This window comes from Lithobates pipiens, unplaced genomic scaffold (genome assembly GCF_037356315.1).
Source record: "Lithobates pipiens isolate NorthernLeopardFrog02 unplaced genomic scaffold, aLitPip1_a1.2 Scaffold_16, whole genome shotgun sequence".
In the NCBI taxonomy this organism is placed as follows: Eukaryota; Metazoa; Chordata; class Amphibia; order Anura; family Ranidae; genus Lithobates; species Lithobates pipiens.
In genome coordinates, this window is record NW_027507748.1 from 262134901 (window position 1) to 262155035 (window position 20135).

A 20135-nucleotide genomic window follows, 5' to 3' on the forward strand; every position below is an offset into this window, starting at 1 on the left:
TATTTTTTGATAACATACTGCATTCATCTTGCCATCAATTTTGACCGAATTTCCTGTGCCTTTTGTAGCTCACACATCCCCAAAACATCAGCGATCCACCTCCCTGTTTCACAGTAGGAATGGTGTACCTTTCATCATAGGCTTTGTTGACTCCTCTCTAAATCGTTGTGGTTCATGGTTGTGGCCAAAAAGCTCAATGTTGGTCTCATCACTCCAAATGACTTTGTGCCAGAAGGTTTGAGGCTTGTCTCTGTACTGTTTGCGTATTGTAAGCGGGATACTTTGTGGCATTTGCTTAGTAATAGCTTTCTTCTGGCGACTCGACCATGCAGCCCATCTTTCATAAAGAGCCACCTTGTATATATTTATACACTGTAATCAGTTTAGCTAGATCCGTTCCTGTTATTCTCTTCATAATATACTGACAGGCAGGGAGCTGCACTATTTTCACTTAGTGTATTGAGTCCTTTGCACAATGTGCACCTAAAGCTTTACCTGAATAAAATTTCCGGCGTTCTTAAACAAATAAAGGCAGGGAGCTGCACTATTTTCACTTAGTGTATTGTGTCCTTTGCACAGTGTGCACCTAAAGCTTTACCTGAATACAATTGCCAGTGTTCTCATACAAATAATACTACAGGCAGGCAGTCTATTCTGCTAGCTGCAGTATAATCTGTGTGTGTGTGTGTGTGTGTGTATATATATATATATATATATATATACACGTCACAGCTTTGTGCAGCTACATCTCCCTGCAGGCCATTAGTATATCTGGAAGGCCAACAAGGAGAGGCAGACAGTCACGAGCCAATAAAAGAGGGCAAGCAGGCTTGGTGTCTAGAGGCAACAGTGCTGGTCGTGGACAGGGTGCATCCTCATCAGCATGTGGCCGTGGGACACGCTCGTCCCTTTTTTCTGCAGCTGGCCGTGTTGAGCCACATCATGCGAAGACTTGGTAGAGTGGATGACCAAGCCGTCCTCATCCTCCCCATCCTCTCTCACCCAGGCTCAGGGTACTTTGTCTGGCATAGCAGCTGCCAACGAGGCCTCTTCTTTCAGCTCAATGGCATCAGTCACTCCTTCCCTAGCCCCGCCATGTGCTCCAGAGGAGTCCCCCGAACTGTTTGACCACAGTGTTGGGTACATGCTCCAGGAGGATGCGCAGCGTCTTGAAGGCTCAGATGATGGTACCCAGGTTGAGGAAGGCAGTAACATGAGCCTAGAGAGAGGGGGTGCCCAAGAAGGACAACAAACTGGCAGTCATGTTCCCCCAGCTGCAACATACTGCCAGGTTTGCTCCAGTGATGAGGAGGGAGGGGATGAGGTCACTGACTCCTCGTTGGTGCCTGGTAGGAGAGAGGAGGAGGAGGCACATCTCCAATGAGGCAGGATGCCCTCCAGGGGCCAGCTTAAGGGCAGCACATCGACTGCACCCCTCCGCAGAGCTCTGCATGTGCAGGGCACTGCTGTCTCTGCACGTTATTCCAAAAGTTCTTTGGTGTGGGTTTTTTGAGACGAGTGCATCAGATAGCACCGCTGCTATTTGCAACATATGTCTCAAGCGTATCTTGCATGGCCAAAACATCAGCCACTTGGGCATCACATGCTTGACCAGACATATGTCGACCTGCCATGCAGTTCATTGGCAAGCTTATCTAAAAGACCCACACCAAAGAACAAAGCGGACCTCTCCATGCTCCTCATCAGCTGGGATCTAAAACCCCACTATACTTCAGTCCTCTCTGAAACCTGCACTGAGAGGAATAAAGGTGTAGAATTCGGTGTGTCACAGCCAGGTACTTGCAGGCAATCTGCTATCGGTATACCGACATCAGATTGTACCAGGCAGTTCACTCCCAGCCATCCACATGCCCAGCGGTTGAATGCTAGCTTGGCTAAATTGCTAGCACTTCAACTGCTGCCTTTTCAGTTGGAAGACTCTGCAATGTCTTGGCCTCGCTGGACAGGGCGGTCAGCTGTAAGGTGCATATTACTGCTGACTCATGGTCCAGCAGGAATAGACAGGGAGGTTACCTATCTTTCACGGTGCATTGGGTGACTCTGCTCGCAGCTGGGAAGGATGCAGGACAAGGTGCAGTTGTGTTGGAGGTTGTTCCGCCAAGACACCTCCAAAATGCTACTACTGATGATTCTGACACACCTCTCTCCTCCACCCCATTCTCTTCTTCTTCCTCCAGGCCTTTTCCTTTGCTTTGTCCTCCGAACCAGCGGTGCTCCGTAGGCGTTCAAGGGGCTACGCAAATACGCAGGCAAAAAGACGCCATGCAGTGCTTGCGCTGGTGTGCTTGGGGGACAGGAGCCACACTGGGCCAGAGATTTTGTCAGCTCTGCGGAGGCAGGCTGAGAGGTGGTTGACACCATGCCAGCTCAAGCCAGGAATGGTGGTTTGCTACAATGGCACCAACCTTCTCTCCGCCCTCCGACAGGGACAACTGACCCATGCGCCCTGTTTTGCTCAAATCCTTAACTTGGTGGGGCAGCGGTTCTTGGGCAGGTACCTGGGCTTACAGGATGTCCTGAGGCAAGCCAGGAAAATCTGTGTGCATTTCCGCCAGTCATATAATGCCCGTGCTCAGCTGGCTGAAGGAATTTAATCTTCCCAAGAACCGCCTAATCTGTGACATGCCCACCAGGTGGAACTCAACGTTGGCCATGCTGCAGCGGCTGCACACACAGCAGAGGGCCATCAATGAGTACCTGTGCGACTATGGCACCAGGACAGGGTCAGGGGAGCTTTTTTTTTTTTCCCCATGCCAGTGGGCCATGATCAGGGATGCATGCACTGTCCTGTCACCATTTGAGGAGGCCACAAGGATGGTGAGCAGTGACATTTCATGCATCAGTGACACTGTCCCTCATTGTCCACCTGTTGGAACACACACTGCGTGGAATAATGGACAGGGCACTTGAGACAGAACAGAGGCAGGAAGAGGAGAACTTCCTTACATTTCAAGGCCTCCAGACAGTGTTCCTGCTGGCCTGCCAATCACACAGAGGAGGAGGAGGAGGAGGATTGTGTCAGCATGGAGGTGGAGCCTAGCACTCAGCATCAGAAGAAGTATTTAAGGGATCATTTACAGTCCCAAGAGACCCATGGACCTATACGTGGCTGGGAGGAGGTGGCTGCAGAACACGTCGTCCTTAGTGACCCAGAGGACTCCGGACCGAATGCCTCAGCTAACCTACGCTGCATGGCCTCCCTGATCCTGCAAAGCCTGCGGAAGGATCCTCATATTCATCAGATCAAGCAGAGGGATCATTACTGGCTGGCAACCCTCCTTGTTCCACGTTACAAGGGTAATGTTGTGGACCTTATCTTGCCATCGCAGAGGGAGAAGAAGATGAAACATCTTTTGGAGACCTTGCAGAAAGCTCTGTGCAACACGGTCCCAGAGCCTGGGAGGTTACAAATTCCTGGTCCTGGACAACGTGTTGCTGAGGCTTCGATCAGTCACAGAAGGAGCGGTGGAGAAGGTGGCCGTCTGACCGATGCTTTCAGCCAATTTTTTAATCCGCAGCCCCAAGGTATGATCGGTTCCAGCAACCATCACCAGTGTCTAATTTACATGCAGGAATACCTAGGGGCAAGATCAGACTTTTACATCTTTCCCACCAAAAATCATCTGGGTTACTGGGTCTTGAGGATGGGTCACTGGCCAGAGCTTGCACAGTATGCTGCTGCTGGAGGCTTTGTAACCGATCACAGGGTGCGCCTGTCAACCGACTTGGTTGATCGACTGACCTTCATAAAAATGAATCAGTCTTGGATCACCACCAGCTATCAAGCACCTGATGCTGATGTAACTGAATATTTTTTTTTTTAAATGTCAGATCCCTTTGAGACTGCCTATGCTGATGCTGAGTGACTATCCTGTTATGCTGAGTCACTCTCCTCTTCCTCCTCAATGATCATGCTGCTAGCTTGTAAGAACATTTTTGGTTCTGGGCGCTGCCACCACTGGCTAAGGCCCAATTTTTCAGCCCCTGTTTTACAGGGGCATGTAATTACAATTTTTGATGCAATATTTTGCAGGAGGGTTTGTTGCTGCACTCCAACTAGAGTATCTGTGAGTGGTTGCAGTGTTGTGTCAACAGCACCAGTGCCTAAGGGCCAATTTTTCTGCCCCTGTTTAACCGGGGCGTGTAATTACAATTTTTGATGCAGCAGGGCTCATTCCTGCACTCCAACTAGAGCAGTGGTCATCAACCCTGTCCTCAGGGCCCACTAACAGGCCAGGTTTGCAAGATAACTGAAATACATCACAGATGATATAATTTGCTGCTCAGTGATTGCAGAATTCTGGTCTGCATCTCCCCAAGATAATACATAAAACCTGGCCTGTTAGTGGGCCCTGAGGACAGGGTTGATGACCACTGAACTAGAGTATCTGTAAGGGGTTGCAGTGTTGTGGCACCAGTTCCTAAGGCCCAATTTTTCTGCCCCTGTTCAACAAGGACACGTAATTACAATTCTTGATCTAACATTTAACTTCAGGGCCCATTTTTACGCCCACCAAGAGTAACCGTGAGGGCTCAGTGTAGTGGCAACACCACCACCACCACCACCACCAAAGGCCCAATTTTCTACCACTGTTCAACAATGGCATGTAATTACAATTCTTGATATAATAGTTCACAGCAGGGCATTCCAGCCCCCACCAAGAGTAACTGTGAGGGCTTACAGTGTTGTGGCATCACCAACACCTTAGGCTCAAATTTCTGCAGAGCATATAGGGCAGGCCCCTACATTCAAACATCCAACTTATAAACGTCTCCTACTTGCAAACGAAAGGAGACAACAGGAAGTGAGATTAAATCTACCCCTAGCAAGGGAAATTCTCTCCTGTAAGAGTTAAAGGGGTTGTAAAGTAAATTTTTTTTTTAAATAACAAAAATGTTATACTTACCTCCACAGTGCAGCTCGTTTTGCACAGAGTGGCCCCAGAACCTGGTCTTCTGGGGTCCCTCGGCAGCTGTCTCGGCTCCCCCCCTCGCAAGTACTTCTCACGTTCATGCGAGCTCCCTTGCATGGTGAGAAGCACTTGTGGGCGTGCTCCCGTGATACAGCCGCCGGCTATAGCCGTTCGCTGTATCACTCGGCCCCCGCATCATTGGATGTGATTGAGAACAGCGCGAGGCAATGGCTGCTCTGCTTTCAATCCATTCACTCTAGCCAACCAGCGGCCAGGCTGAGCGGCGAAGAGGATTTCAGGACTTTCGAGGGGTCAGGTAAGTTCATTTGGGGGGCTGGGGGGGGGGCTGGCACTGTCAGATGTTTTTTCACCTTAATAGAATGCATTAAGGTGAAAAAACATTTACCTTTACAACCCCTTTAATATGGGAAAAACGTGTCTACTCTCCACTGATGCTTTATCCCCAATCCTTGTTTCACTAAAACCCCCAAATTTTCAAAAAACATTTTGTCATTGGGACAGAAAGTGAGGTGAAATCTTCTGAAGAGGTGCACAGCAAAACAAATGTTACAGGGTGATAACCCTTCCCTATGTTTTCCAAAAAGCTTAAAAATAGATTTTTTGACTGGAGCTACACTTTAAAAATGTACCAGTTCAAAATGACAAACAGATTCTACTTAACAACAAACCTACAGTCCCTGTGTTTGCACCGCATGTATACTGCTGTTCAAAGTATATAGGGCCTGGGGGCCCCACGCCTTTCCTTTTTTTAATTTGGGTGCAAGGTTCCCCTTAATATCCATAAGGACCTGGTAATGGACTGGGGGGGGGGGAGTACCCATGCCATTTGTCTCACTGATTTTCATACATATTGCCGGGACCAGACATTACATTAAAGCTGCAAGCAGTTTTAAATAACTTTTATTCCTTTTAAAAATGTGCAGGGATTGTTCTAAGCATGGGAAACATGCCTTACAGGCATACTATAGACATCCCCCTGGTACAATATTGAAAGGAATATTTCACTTTTTTTTTCCACTTTAAGCATCATTAAAATCATTGCGCCCGAAAAAACGGCCGTTTTTAAAACTTTTTTTTGCGTTGATACATGTCCCCTGGGGCAGGACCCGGGTCCCCAAACCCTTTTTAGGACAATAACTTGCATATTAGCCTTAAAATTATCACTTTTGATTTCAAACGTTCGAGTCCCATAGACTTTAACGGGGTTCTAAAGTTCACGCAAATATTCGGTCCGTTCGCAAGTTCTGGTGCGAACCGAACCAGGGGGTGTTCGGCTCATCCCTAATGAGCAATGAACAGATATACTGTTCATAAACAGGACAGGGCTAGGATAACAGTCAACAAGCAGACTATGGGGAGAAGGACTTACCTAGCCAGCCAGGCTCACCACCCACTCTCATTGATTTGGGGACAGTGCTCTCAGAGGTCCAGGTGCAGGGCCCTCAGAGGTCCAGGTTCACAGCCTTCAGGGGTCCAGGTGCGGGGCCCTCAGACTTAAAGGCGTGGGGCCCTCAGACATTAAGGTGTGGGGCCCTTAGAGGTCCAGAGGCAGGGCTTACAAAGGTCTGGGAGTGGCACTCGCAAAGGTCTGGGGGCAGGTTTCGAAGAGGTCCGGAGGCGGGGCTCTCAGCGCTCCTACTCCTATCTCAGCTCCGAGCTGCAGTGGAGCTCCCGGCCCCGCCCACCCTGCTGGCCGGGGAATACAGCAATGTTTTTCTGCGCTCAGCACCCAATTTGCGGGCAGCACAGGCTCAAGGGGCAGGTGCTTTTGCGGGCCCACCGACCATGACAGGGCCCAGGGCAGCTGCCCTTTTTGCCCTGCATTAAAGACGGCCAAGGCTCTGTGTATTGTGAGCTCTTTGTTTCTGATGTAGAGTTGGGCCAGTTGTCACACTGAGCTTTTACTTCTGGAAGAAACCATGCTGCAGTTCAGATGTAGGTCCATTTAAAAAAAAATGTAAAAATAAAAATGAGATTCAGCCTAGTGACTGGGGAAACAACATAAGCGCAGGAGAGATTATTTTCTGTCCTATCCTCAATCTTCTCTGTATTCCCTGTCCCTTTCAGATGGGAAAAGCAGTCTACTGGTTGACTGTCCTACAGCAGGAGGGGGAAATAAGATTGTTTTCACTGGTAAATAATTTTCCTCAGTATTACACTGGAAGGCATAACTCCTTCCCTTCTTGTGAGTGTTTTGTATTGGACTGCTGCCAAAATTAAGTTTTGTTTTTTGGTGGACAGGAAGGTTGCGTTTCATTTATCCAGTTTTCTCACGGTTCTGTTTCAAATACTGCTTTATGCAATTGAATATGTCTTTTGGCACAGACCTGTGCATCTGTCTAGAAGATCAAGTTCTTGTATGGGTGGGTTGCTGATCTCAAGAACTACTGACTTAAATTTGGATGTCCAGCTCCTATAGTTCCCTGAGAAGTTATCGAAGTTCATGAGGCCGGTGTTAATAAGTTCTCTAGTCATGTACCTTGCAAGGTCTGTTGTATGAGTTTTGGGAGGTTTTAGAACAATTTGATGATTAGGGCTCCGGAGGATCAGTGCTGGCACATAAATCACTGCATGGTGTTAATAACTAGCGAGACAGAGGAGTGTTCAAATGGCTTAGCTGACCCATATATGTGATTTATGTAGCATCTTGCACTGGTGGATGTTCTGCAGTGTTGTGTGTGTGTGTGTGTGTGTGTAAAGCCTCGTACACACGATTCGGATTTTCAGCAGACAAAACCTCTGACTTTTGTCCGAACGGTGTTGGCCCCAAACTTGTCTTACATACAAACGACACACAGTTGTCAGCCAACAAACATGAACTTGGTGACATACTACAAGCCAATAAAGAGTTTTGGTGAGTGTTGAAAGTTTGGTGAGTGTCGATTCGCTCTTTTCAGTTCGTGCTTGTAAATTCGTTTCTGAACGGCCGTTCATCAACCAGAAATATTGCATTATTGGAGGAGAGATCGTCCAGTCCAGGAACAGGAGGAGGAGTTCTTGGACCAAGAATTGGTTGTTTAATCATGACCAATTGTGTCATATGCCTTTGTTGCAGGAGCTCAAAGAGAATAATCCTGATGATTTTAGGAATTATCTCCAGATTACGGACCCCTGCTTTCACCATCTCAAGGCATTGTTGACCCCCTATATTAAGAAGCAGGACACATGCATGCGGCTTGCCATTACCCCAGAGGAAAGGCTTATAGCCACCTTGCATTACTTAGCGGCAGGGAAGAAGTCTCCAGGACCTCAAGTTTATGACTGGGATCTCCTCCCAGGCTCTGGGACTCATTATTCCAGAGACCTGTTCTGCCATTATTCAAGTCCTGCATAAGGACTATATTCAGGTAAGTTTTAGCCTTTAACATCACATTCTATGTATTTAAAGTTTGCTAATATATAGTATTTCTTAATTCCATAATTACCATTATTGTAATATGCTGTGAATGTGCTCTTTGCCCTCATGCATGCTGTAAGCTTTTTATGCTCCTTTTTTGTCCTTCGTGGATATTTTCCTTCACTAACCTCCCCAGCATGCTATCCTGGGCTCATACACACCTAGCCTAGTAACTTAACATTGTATTTTTTCAGCTACATAGTTACATAGTTAGTCAGGTTGAAAAAAGACACAAGTCCATCCAGTTCAACCTTAAAAGCTACATTTTTGTGCTTACCCTAAACACCCCCTAAAATGTGTCCAAATGTTATTTTTGTCCTCAAATTCAGGAGTGCAAGAGGCCATTTTTTGGGGCACAAACTCATTTGTAACCCCCCCAAATGCTAAGTCAACCGATGCTGCTGACTTTGTAAAACACATACACGCTATACCACTTTGGTGATATTTCTGGATGAATTCACCAAAGCATGTAGTGCAACTCCTTTAATTTCTTTGAGGCCATAAAATTGCCAGAGATGGGCACATTTTAGAGCACATTATCACTGTAACTACAGCAACTTAAAAAATGCACTGGTATTGAGCATTGAAATAATAAGCCACACATTGTTTAGGAAAAAACATTTTACGCAAAGCACATTCACATGTGTGTTTTAAGGTTTTATAATAAACCAACATCTTGGTGTATAAACATGTATGTTTCCCATTATTTTGCCTTTTTTGGAGCTAAACAGGCATGTTTATAAACATAAGATACACATCTCCAACTCAGGAACTTACAAAGTTCGAGTTTGTTAAAGTGAAGGCCATATGAGACATTAGTCTCCCAAGACAGTGTTGATGTTGCCTTCCTCAGATGGGGTGATCTCACCCATCTAAAAGCCAAAATGTGAAGCCACATCCACCTAGAGGCATAACGGTTAAATGTCCCTTATGATCCCCTGCCTAAAATGTGTGTAGGTTCAAACAAGTTAGTTTCTAAAGCCCCAAAACACACAATGCGTCAACATGTGCTATCTCTTATCACAGGGTATCAATGGACAATCCTTTGGTGCAATCCTTTCCTCATAAAAGTAGGTAAGAGGAAGGGGTTGCACCTCCAAAACAAGTTCCATTGATACCCCATGATGTGAGGTAGCACATGTTAACACACTGTGTGTTTTGGATCTTTAGCAAACTAGATGTAGGGAAAGACATGCATTTTTGGCATTGGATCATGAGGGAAATAAGATTTTTTTAGCCACCATTTGTAGGCATCTTCAAATTTTGGCTTTGTGATTCTTAAAAACACATAAAGATTAAATTAATATTACTTAGAGCAGTGTTTTCCGACTCTCCTTTTCCAGATGCATTCCTACATCATGTTTTATATATTTTTTGCTTTTGTCACAGGTGATGTCATTTTAAAGGTTAGTAATTTATACTGAGGAAAATACAGAAAACAGGACCTGGTGATGCACCTAGAGGAGTGGAGAAACAATGACCTCAGAGAGTAAAGCCTAGGTTCACATTGGAGTGATTTGTCATGAGTAGGGATGAGCCGAACACCCCCTGGTTCGGTTCGCACCAGAACTTTCGAACAGACCCCAAATTCGTACGAACTTTAGGACCCCATTGAAGTCTATGGGACTCGAACGTTTAAAATTAAAAGTGCTAATTTTAATGGCTAATATGCAAGATACTGTCCTAAAAAGGGTTTGGGGACCTGGCTCCTGCCCCAGGGGACATGGGTCAATGCCTAAAATGTTTTTAAAAATGGCCGTTTTGGCGGGAGCACTGATTTTAATGACGATTAAAGTGAAAAAAAAGTGAAATATTCCTCTAAATATGGTGCCTGTGGGCTGTCTGTAGTATGCCTGTGAAGTGCCACGTGTTTCCCGTGTTTAGAACAGTCCCTGCACAAAATGACATTAAACAGAAATAACATCATTGAAAACTTTTTAATGTTATATCTGGTTCCTGCAATCTGGTTGAAAACCATTGAGAAAAATGGCATGGGTAGCCCTCCCTGCCCATTACCAGCCCCTTTGGATCTTGTACGCATATTAAGGGGAACCCCGTACCCATATTAAAAAAAGGAAATGCATGTGGCCCCCAGGCCCTATATACTCAAAACAACAGTATACAGGCGGTGCAAACAAGACAGGGACTGTGTAGGTTTGTTGTGTTAAGTTGAATCTGTTTATAATTTTCAACTGGTACATTTTTAAAGTGTAGCTCCAGTCAAAAAAACTATTTTTAAGCTTTTTGGAAAACATAGGGAAGGGTTATCACCCCTGTATAATTTGTTTTGTCGTCCATCTTTTTTCATCTCACTTGCTGTTGTCTCCTTCCATTTGCAAGTAGGAGATGTTTGTAAGTTGGATGTTTGAAAGTAGGGGCCTGCCCTATATGCTCTGCAGAAATGGCGGAACAAGGTGTTGGTTTTGCCACAACCTTGTAAGCCCTCAAAGTGACTCTTGGTGGGCGCTGGAGCGCCCTGCTGTGAACGATTATATCAAGAATTGTAATTACATGCCATTGTTGAACAGTGGTAGAAAAACTGACCTTTGGTGGTTGTGGTGCTGGTGCCACAACACTATAAGTCCTCACAGTTACTCTGAGTGGGCACAGGAACGGGCCCTCCTGTCAAATATTATATCAAGAATTGTAATTACATGTCCCTGTTAAACAGGGGCAGAAAAGTTGGGCTTTAGGCACTGGTGCTGGTGCCACCACACTGCAACCTCTCCCATATACTCTAGTTTTATTGCAGGAATTAGCCCTGCTGCAAAGCATTGCATCAAAAATTGTAGTTAAACGCCCCTGTTAAACAGGGGCAGAAAAATTGGGCCATATGCACTGGTGCTGGTGCCACGACACTGCAACCTCTCCCATATACTCTAGTTTTAGTGCAGGAATTAGCCCTGCTGCAAAGCATTGCATCAAAAATTGTAATTAAACGCCCCTGTTAAACAGGGGCAGAAAAATTGGGCTGATGGCATCACCCAGAACCAGAAATGTTCTTCCAACATATCAGCGGAGGAGGGAGAGGATAGACAATCAACATAACAGGACAGTCACTCAGCATCAGCATAGGCAGTCTTGAAGGGCTGTGATATTTCCCAAAAAAATTATTCGGTTACATCAGCTTCAGATGCTTGGTAGCTGTGGGTGATCCAAGACTGATTCATCTTGATGAAGGTCAGTCGATCAACTGATTCGGTGGACAGGCGCACCCTGTGATCAGTAACAAAGCCACCAGCAGCACTGAAGGTGCGTTCCGAAAGAACGCTGGATGCAGGACAGGCCAGTAGCTCAATTGCATACTGTGCAAGCTCTGGCCAGTGATCCATCCTCAAGACCCAGTAAGCAAGAGGATTTTCGGTGGGAAAGGTGTCCAAGTCTGACCTTGCCCCTAGGTATTCCTGCACCATGTAAATCAGACGCTGGCGATGGTTGCTGGAACCGATCATACCTTGGGGCTGCGGACTAATAAATTGTCTGAAAGCATCAGTCAGACGGCCACCTTCTCCACCGCTCCTTCTGACCGATGCCTCAGCAACACGTTGTCCAGGACCAGGAGTTTGTAACCTCCCAGTCTCTGGGAACGCGTTGCACAGACCTTTCTGCAAGGCCTCCTGGAGATGTCTCATCCTCTGCTCCCTCTGCGATGGCAAGATAAGGTCGGCAACCTTACCCTTGTACCGTGGATCAAGGAGAGTGGCCAGCCAGTAATGGTCCCTCTCCTTGATCCGAAGAATGCGAGGATCCTTCCGCAGGCTTTGCAGGATCAGGAAGGCCATGCAGCGTAGGTTAGCTGAGGTATTCGGTCCGGAGTCCTCTGGGTCACTAAGGACAACATGATCCGCAGCTACCTCCTCCCAGCCACGTACAAGTCCACGTGTTTCTTGGGACTGTAAATCATCCCTCCAAGACTGCTGCTGCTGATGCTGATGCTGAGTGCCAGCCTCCACCTCTATGCTGACACAATCATCCTCCTTCTCCTCTTCCTACTCCTCATCCTCTTCCTGTGTGATGGGTGGCACAGCAGGAACACTGTCTGGATAAAGGGGGCCTTGAGAAGCAAGGAAGTCCTCCTCTTCCTGCCTCTGTTCTGCCTCAAGTGCCCTGTCCATTATTCCACGCAGCGTATGCTCCAAGAGGTGGACTAGAGGTACGGTGTCACTGATGCATGCACTGTCACTGCTCACCATCCTTGTGGCCTCCTCAAACGGTGACAGGACAGTGCATGCATCCCTGATCATGCCCCACTGGCGGGGTGAGAAAAAACCGAGCTCCCCTGACCCTGTCCTGGTGCCGTATTCACACAGGTACTCATTGATGGCTCTCTGCTGCGTGTGCAGCCGCTGCAGCATGGCCAACGTTGAGTTCCACCTGGTGGGCATGTCACATATAAGGCGGTTCTTGGGCAGGTTCAACTCCTTTTGGAGCTCAGCCAGCCGAGCACAGGCATTAAATGATCGGCGGAAATGCACACAGACTTTCCTGGCCTGCTTCAGGACATCCTGTAAGCCGGGGTACCTGCCCAAGAACCGCTGCACCACCAGGTTAAGGACGTGAGCTACACAGGGCACATGGGTCAGTTGTCCCTGTCGGAGGGCGGAGAGGAGGTTGGTGCCATTGTCACAAACCACCATTCCTGGCTTAAGCTGGCGTGGTGTCAACCACCTCTCGGCCTGCCCCTGCAGAGCTGACAAAACATCCGCCCCAATGTGGCTCCGGTCCCCCAAACAAACCAGCGCAAGCACGGCATGGCATTGTTTTGCCTGCGTACTTGCGTAGCCCCTGGAACGCCTACAGAGCACCGCTGGTTCTGAGGACAGAGCACTGGAAGAGGCCATGGAGGAAGAAGAAGAGGAGGGGGTGGAGGAGAGAGATGTGTCACAACCAATAGTAGCATTTTGGAGGCGTGGTGGCGGAACAACCTCCAACACTACTGCACCTTGTCCTGCATCCTTCCCAGCTGCCAGAAGAGTGACCCAATGGGCCGTGAAAGACAGGTAACGTCCCTGTCCATGCCTGCTGGACCATGAGTCAGCGGTAATATGCACCTTACCGCTGACCGCCCTGTCCAGCGAGGCAAGGACATTGCCTTCCATATGCCGGTAGAGAGACGGAATCGCCTTCCGTGAGAAAAAGTGGCGTTTGGGGACCTGCCACTGAGAAACCGCACATTGTACAAACTCACGGAAGGGGGCCGAGTCTACCAACTGAAAAGGCAGCAGTTGAAGTGCTAGCAATTTAGCCAAGCTAGCATTCAACCGCTGGGCATGTGGATGGCTGGGAGTGAACTTCTTTCGCCGGTCCAGCAGCTGGGGCAGGGACATTTGCCTGCTATAATCGGACGTGGGTGTACTGCTAGCAGAGTGCCCGGAAGCACTTGGCTGTGACACACCTAATTCTACACCTTCATTCCTCTCAGAGCAGGTTTCAGAGAGGACTGAAGGTCTAGTGGGGTTGGAGATGCCAGCTGATGAGGAGCAAGGAGAGGTCCGCTTTGTTCTTTGGTGTGAGTCTTTGAGGTACGCTTGCCAACGAGCTGCATGGCAGGTCAACATATGTCTGGTCAAGCATGTGGTGCCCAAGCGGCTGATGTTTTGGCCACGCGAGATACGCTTGAGACATATGTTGCAAATAGCAGCGGTGCGATCTGATGCACGCGTCTCAAAAAAGGCCCACACCAAAGAACTTTTAGAATAACGCGCAGAGGCAGCGCCCTGCACAGGCGGAGCTCTGCGGTGTGATTCAGTCGGTGCGCTGCCCCTAAGCTGGCCCCCGGAGGGCATCCTGCCTCGTTGGGCATGTGCCTCCTCCTCCTCCTCTCTCCTACCAGGCACCCACGTGGAGTCAGTGCCCTCATCATCCCCTCCCTCTTCATCGTTGTAGCAAACCTGGCAGTATGCTGCAGCTTGTGGAACATGACTGCAAGATTGCTCTCCTTCTTGAGCATCCCCTCTCTCTGCACTCACGCCACTGCCTTCCTCTAGCTGAGTGTCATCATCAGAGCCTACAAAACACTGGGCATCCTCTTGGAGCATGTACCCAACAATGTGCTCAAAGAGTTCAGGAGACTCCTCAGGAGGACGTGGTGGGTCTAGGGAAGGAGTCACTGATGATGACATTGAGAGGAGGGAAGACGATGCATTGGCAGCTGCTTTGCTAGTACCCTGAGACTGGGTGAGAGAGGATGAGGAGGATGAAGGTCATCCACTCTACCAAGTCGTTGGCATGTTGCGGTTCAACATGTTCAGCTGCCGAAAAGGACAAGCGTGTCCCATGGCCACGTGCTGATGACAATGCACCATGTCCACGACCAGCACTGTTGTCTCTAGACACAGTGCCTGCTTGCCCTCTTTTATCGGCTCGCGCCTGTCTGCCTCTCCTTGCTGGCCTTCCAGACATGGTAATGGCCTGAAGGGAGTTGGGTAAAACAGCAGTTGGGTAGTGTATATTGTGCTGGAAGCACACAACACCCACTAACTCCTGCAGATGCCTTTATTATAGAACACCAGAGATAAAGGGGTATACTGTAATTGAGTCACACAACACCCACTAAGCCCTGCAGATGGCTCTATTAGAGAACAGCAATAAAGGGTAGATACAGGTGTATATTGTGCTGGAGGCACAAAAAACCCACTAACTCCTGCAGATGCCTTTATTATAGAACACCAGAGATAAAGGGGTATATACAGATGTATACTGTGCTGTGCTGGAGGCACACACAACTTCCAATAACTCCTGCAGATGGCAAGTGGGCTCAAATAGAGAAGAGCTATGTAGGTGGATATAGCGGTGTGTACTGGGTACAGAGCACGCAGACAGCACGCACAAGCTCCTAACACTACTGACTGCAAGCTCTATTATAAAAGATAGATCACTAGCTATATAGGTGAGGTGAATATAGCGGTGTATACTGTGGTCAGGGCAAGCAGACAACAACCACTACAGAAGAGCAAGATTTGAAGGTACACAGAACACCCACTAACTGCTTCAGACGCCAACACACTACACAAGGCTGCCGCGCTGGCGGCCTTATATAGTGTGGGGCGTTTACTACACAGCCTGAGCTATGATTGGCCACAGGCATCCTGCCTGTGGCCAATCATGGCTCTCCTCGCTGCTGGCGCTGTGATTAGCCAAGCATGCGGGGTCACAGTGCATGCTTGGCCAATCATGAGCCAGCAATGCACTGCGATGACACAGTGCATTGTGGGCCGTGAGCGCCACACGAATTTGGCACGAACGGCCCATAACGTTCGGAATTCGCCGAACGGGCGAACAGCCGATGTTCGAGTCGAACGTATGTTCGACTCAAACACGAAGCTCATCCCTAGTCATGAGATTTGAGAGATAAAATTGCATGACAAGTCGCAGCCTATTGGTGGCAATGGCACTATTCCAATCTGTGCGACACAGAATTGGCGGCACTGCACTAATTTGCAAAAGTAGTTCGTGCACTACTTTTGAAGATTTCAGGCGCAACTTCAATAGGCATCTGGGCATGAAGCCACACAAATGCTTATCAAGTAGCACCTGAAATTGCTCTGACCTTGCTACTTGGAAATCGTGCTACTTCACTTGAAGTTGCACAATTTCTAAGTAGCATCAATGTGAACCAGGGCTTGCATTGATTTTTGCACTCGCCACAAAAGACCCAACCCGATTTGCACCCCAAATTAACAAAGTACGTATTTGTACTTCCCTGCAAACAAAATAAAGCATTCCTAAAACAGCAAGGACAGACACAAAGTTGGTTCCTACTTTTTTAGATGTAACTTTGCTAACAGCCACATTTCTTATAAAAGTTTCTTCGAAAACTACAAAAATTACAGGTAAAAGTGTAACTAAAACTGGTGAAGGTATTCAAGTTTTTGGGTGAAATAGTAATTTACAAAACACGGATATTTGTACAATGTGTGCTTTTTGTAAATGACAATACTTTTGAACAAGCTACCCCACCATATTCAACAATGTGCTGTGTCCACTTTGGTGCTGTAGCTGGAGGAGCAAACCACCCTGAGAAATGAGTAAAGTTAACCACTTCAACCCCGGAAGAATTTACCCCCCCCCCCCCCCCCCGAACAGAGCACTTTTTGCGATTCAGCACTGACAATTAGCACTGTCGGTCAACGTTGTACCCAAACTAAATTGACATCCTTTTTTTCCCCACAAATAGATTTGAAAATACAAGAGAGAAGCGGATTGTCTGCCATGCATCGCTGGTCCAGTTTTCGCCTGATCACCCCACAATGTTTGGGGTCACCGGGGATGTGCGGAGAGCACATGCTTGGTAACACCAAAGAACTTCCAGTGACCCCGCATATCCCCGCTGTGCGGGGTATAAAAACAAAAGCAGCTGTGCATGGCAGCCAAGTGCTCATTATGAGGGGCTCCCACCATCCCTGTGCTGACTTCCTCCTGGGGCTGTACCCCTGCTATGCTCAGTATGTCAGCACAGGAATGGTGGAAACCCCTCATAATGAGCACAGCAGAGGTACAACCCCAGGAGGAAGTCAGCATAGCACAAGGATGATGGGAGCCCCTCATAATAAGCAAAATGCGACGACAACTGATCCGAAATTCGTAAACAAAAGTTTGTATTGCGTACAAAATTCGTACGCATGGCAATTTGTATTTCGGATTCTCCCGAACGTACGAATTTAGGGAAATTCGTACGAATTTGCGATTCGTACGAAACTAATCGCACATGTCTAACGTTTAATAAGGAGCATAAGAAGGTCCAGGAATCACATCAAGAGCATAAGCAGATGACATTTATGTCCCCAGGCTGTGGTATTACCACAGCCTGCGTTTTCTGTCTGACCAAACTCAACCCAGGCCATCACTCTCAACACTCCCTTCCACATCTTACGCTGCTTCCACAACACTGCTTCCACTCTTACGCTGACGACACGCAACTTTATTTCCGGATCAATGGAAAAAAAGATCACCAACAACAACTTGAAAACTGCCTCAAATCAATAGAGGACTGGATGACCACCAACTCCCTCCAGCTGAACCAATCAAAGACAGAGCTTCTTATCTTACACCCAAATCATAAGCCCGCAACCAAAACCTCCTGGTCTCCACCAACCGTCTTTGGGCAGACTATCTCCCCAAAGACCAAAGCGAAGAGTCTCGGGGTTATTTTAGACGCACAAATGTCAATGAATGCGCAAATAGGATCTGTAGTCAGTCGATCTCACCACCTGCTGCGCATGCTTCGCAGACTCATCCCTTTTATCCCAAAGAATGACAAAGCAGTGGTAGTTGGAACAATCATTAATTCACGACTGGACTACGCAAACTCGCTTTACATAGGATTACCACAATATCAACTTGCGTGATTACAACTGATCCAAAACACGGCGGCAAGGCTGATAACAGGAAAAAAACCCTGGGAATCCATTTCTCCTTCACTGAGGAGCTTACATTGGCTAACCGTAAAAAATCGGATCACGTTCAAGACCCTTTGCCTCACCCACAAATGCGTGCATAGAGAAGCTCCGCAATACCTAATGGAGAAAATAAATCATTACACACCAAACCGCAGTCTTCGATCAGCCAACAAAAACCTCCTCCTCGTGCCCAAAGCCCGGTATAAATCCAAGGGTGATCGGAGATTCGCTGTCCAAGGGCCTCGGCTATGGAATGCTCTACCAATCAACATCCGCCTGGAAGAAAATCACCTGGCTTTTAGGAAAAAACTCAAGACCTTCCTCTTTTAGCAGATGATCAAAGCTCGCCACAGCGCCTAGAGGCGATTCAGTTCGCATTGTGCGCTATACAAGTATTTCATTCATTCATTCATTCACATCGGATGTGGCCACAGATCCTGAGGTCCACTCTGGTCCTTCGACACAGGATGATGATGTGGAGGAGCCCAGCTTGACCCAGGTATAGCATTGTTGAACATATTTGTATCCAAAAATAGAATGATGATAACTAGATATTATTATTCAAAAATGTCTGCCCTAACAAAGGGGTTTCCATATCGAATAGACAGTAGTGACCAAAAATGATTGGGACAAGTAGGAAAAAATGCTGGGGTCAGAATGATAGTCTTTTCTATTTCTCCACATTCAATTTGCAACAGTCATGAGCTCAAAATTGTGTGTGATTGACGACCAAGAAAAATAAAATAAATACTAATTATGTCCTATTTTCATACACAGGAAAGTGGCAATTTGGAAGAGCCAGTGGCCAGCAGCCACACAAAGTCCCAGATCCCTTCACTACGCCAGCCTGTTAAAAGGGCCAGCAAAAGCAGGAACCTAGACAAGGCCACAACTGCCTTCCTCAGCCACGTAACAACTGCCATAAGTATGGCCCCAGATGCAGCTGAGGCATTTGGCTGTCTGGCAGCTAATAAGTTAAGAGATATGGATGTGGAGCAAAGAAGGATGTGCGAGGAATTCATTCTGCAGGGAGAGGGGACAAATTTCCTCAGATTTGGATTCCCCCACCTCCACAGCCACCACAGCAGCCCCACCCACCACAGCAGCCCCACCCACCACAGTAGGATGTAGGACATTGGCAGTTTCAGCCCCAAGACCCCCAACAAGCTTGCTGGGCTGGGGATTTCCAGCCATACAATTATTAATTTCCTTTTTTTTGTTTTTAAATTATGATTTTAAGTGTTATACTTTATTTATTTTTGTATGCAGTTTTTGTTTAAGTTATTGAATTTTGCTTTTGGTGGCAGATAACATGTCTAAAGTATTTGAGTTTATTTTTGGAATAATGCACAAGAAAAAAATGGCCTCAGCCGATGTGGAAGGGAGCGTTGACAGCGATGGCCTGGGTTTAGTCTGGTCTGTCAAAAACCACAGGCTGTTGTAATACCAACGGAGTCCAGGACATTCTTATGCTCCCTTCAAATGTACTCCTCAGGTTCTCAATATTGCTCTTCCCAGAATTGAGGTCTGTCCTGGGATACAAAAGCTTTACAAATTCCAACAGTTTCTCCATCGCTGCCTTCCTCTTGATTTTTATAGGACCGTTTTGTGATCCATATTAAATAAAAAAAGAATTATTTGAAAAATACTTGGCTATGTGTTTTACTTAAAATTACAGTTTGGAAGTAGGCAGGTACATTCAAAAAATACAATGTAAAATTAACAAGGGCATTTTTAACATGTTTGGCAGAACTCCATCAGTATCACCAGCAAAGCAGCTTCATTATTATCCCATTATAAAGAACAAGAGAATGTATTTCTAGATTTCATAATTTGCTGCGTCACAAATGTGAATTCTCCATTACAAACGCTAGTTTTACAAGACCGACCGCTTCCGGCTCTTCCTTGTTTCTGAGCGTCTTTGGACTTTTGTGCAACAGACATGTGTACACACGCTTGAAAAATCTGACAACAGACATTTGTTCGTGGAAAATTTTAAAGTCTGCCATCCAACATTTGTCTGTGGAAAATCCAACAACAATTGCATACAGCCTGTCATCACACAATTCCCATCAGAAAATCCAATCGTGTGTACGAGGCTTAAGATTAGAAACTGTTCTGGCTCAGAACAAATTACAGAGTCTGTCTTGCAGGATCATCAGCTGTGTTGAAGACAGGATGATGGACCTCTTTCTCTGCAGTTCATCTATTGCTGAGGATTCCTCCCTTTCTTGCTGAAGAACTTCTAGCTGGGCTTTTGTCTAATCAGTTTGTGTTTCTGTCTTTGCTTGTTCCTGTGCATGAGCTTGAGCAGCTTGTGCTTTGATGGCTGTTCCCTTCTTTATGCTGTGGGCTTTTGCCCTTTCTACAATCTTTGCATAGGTT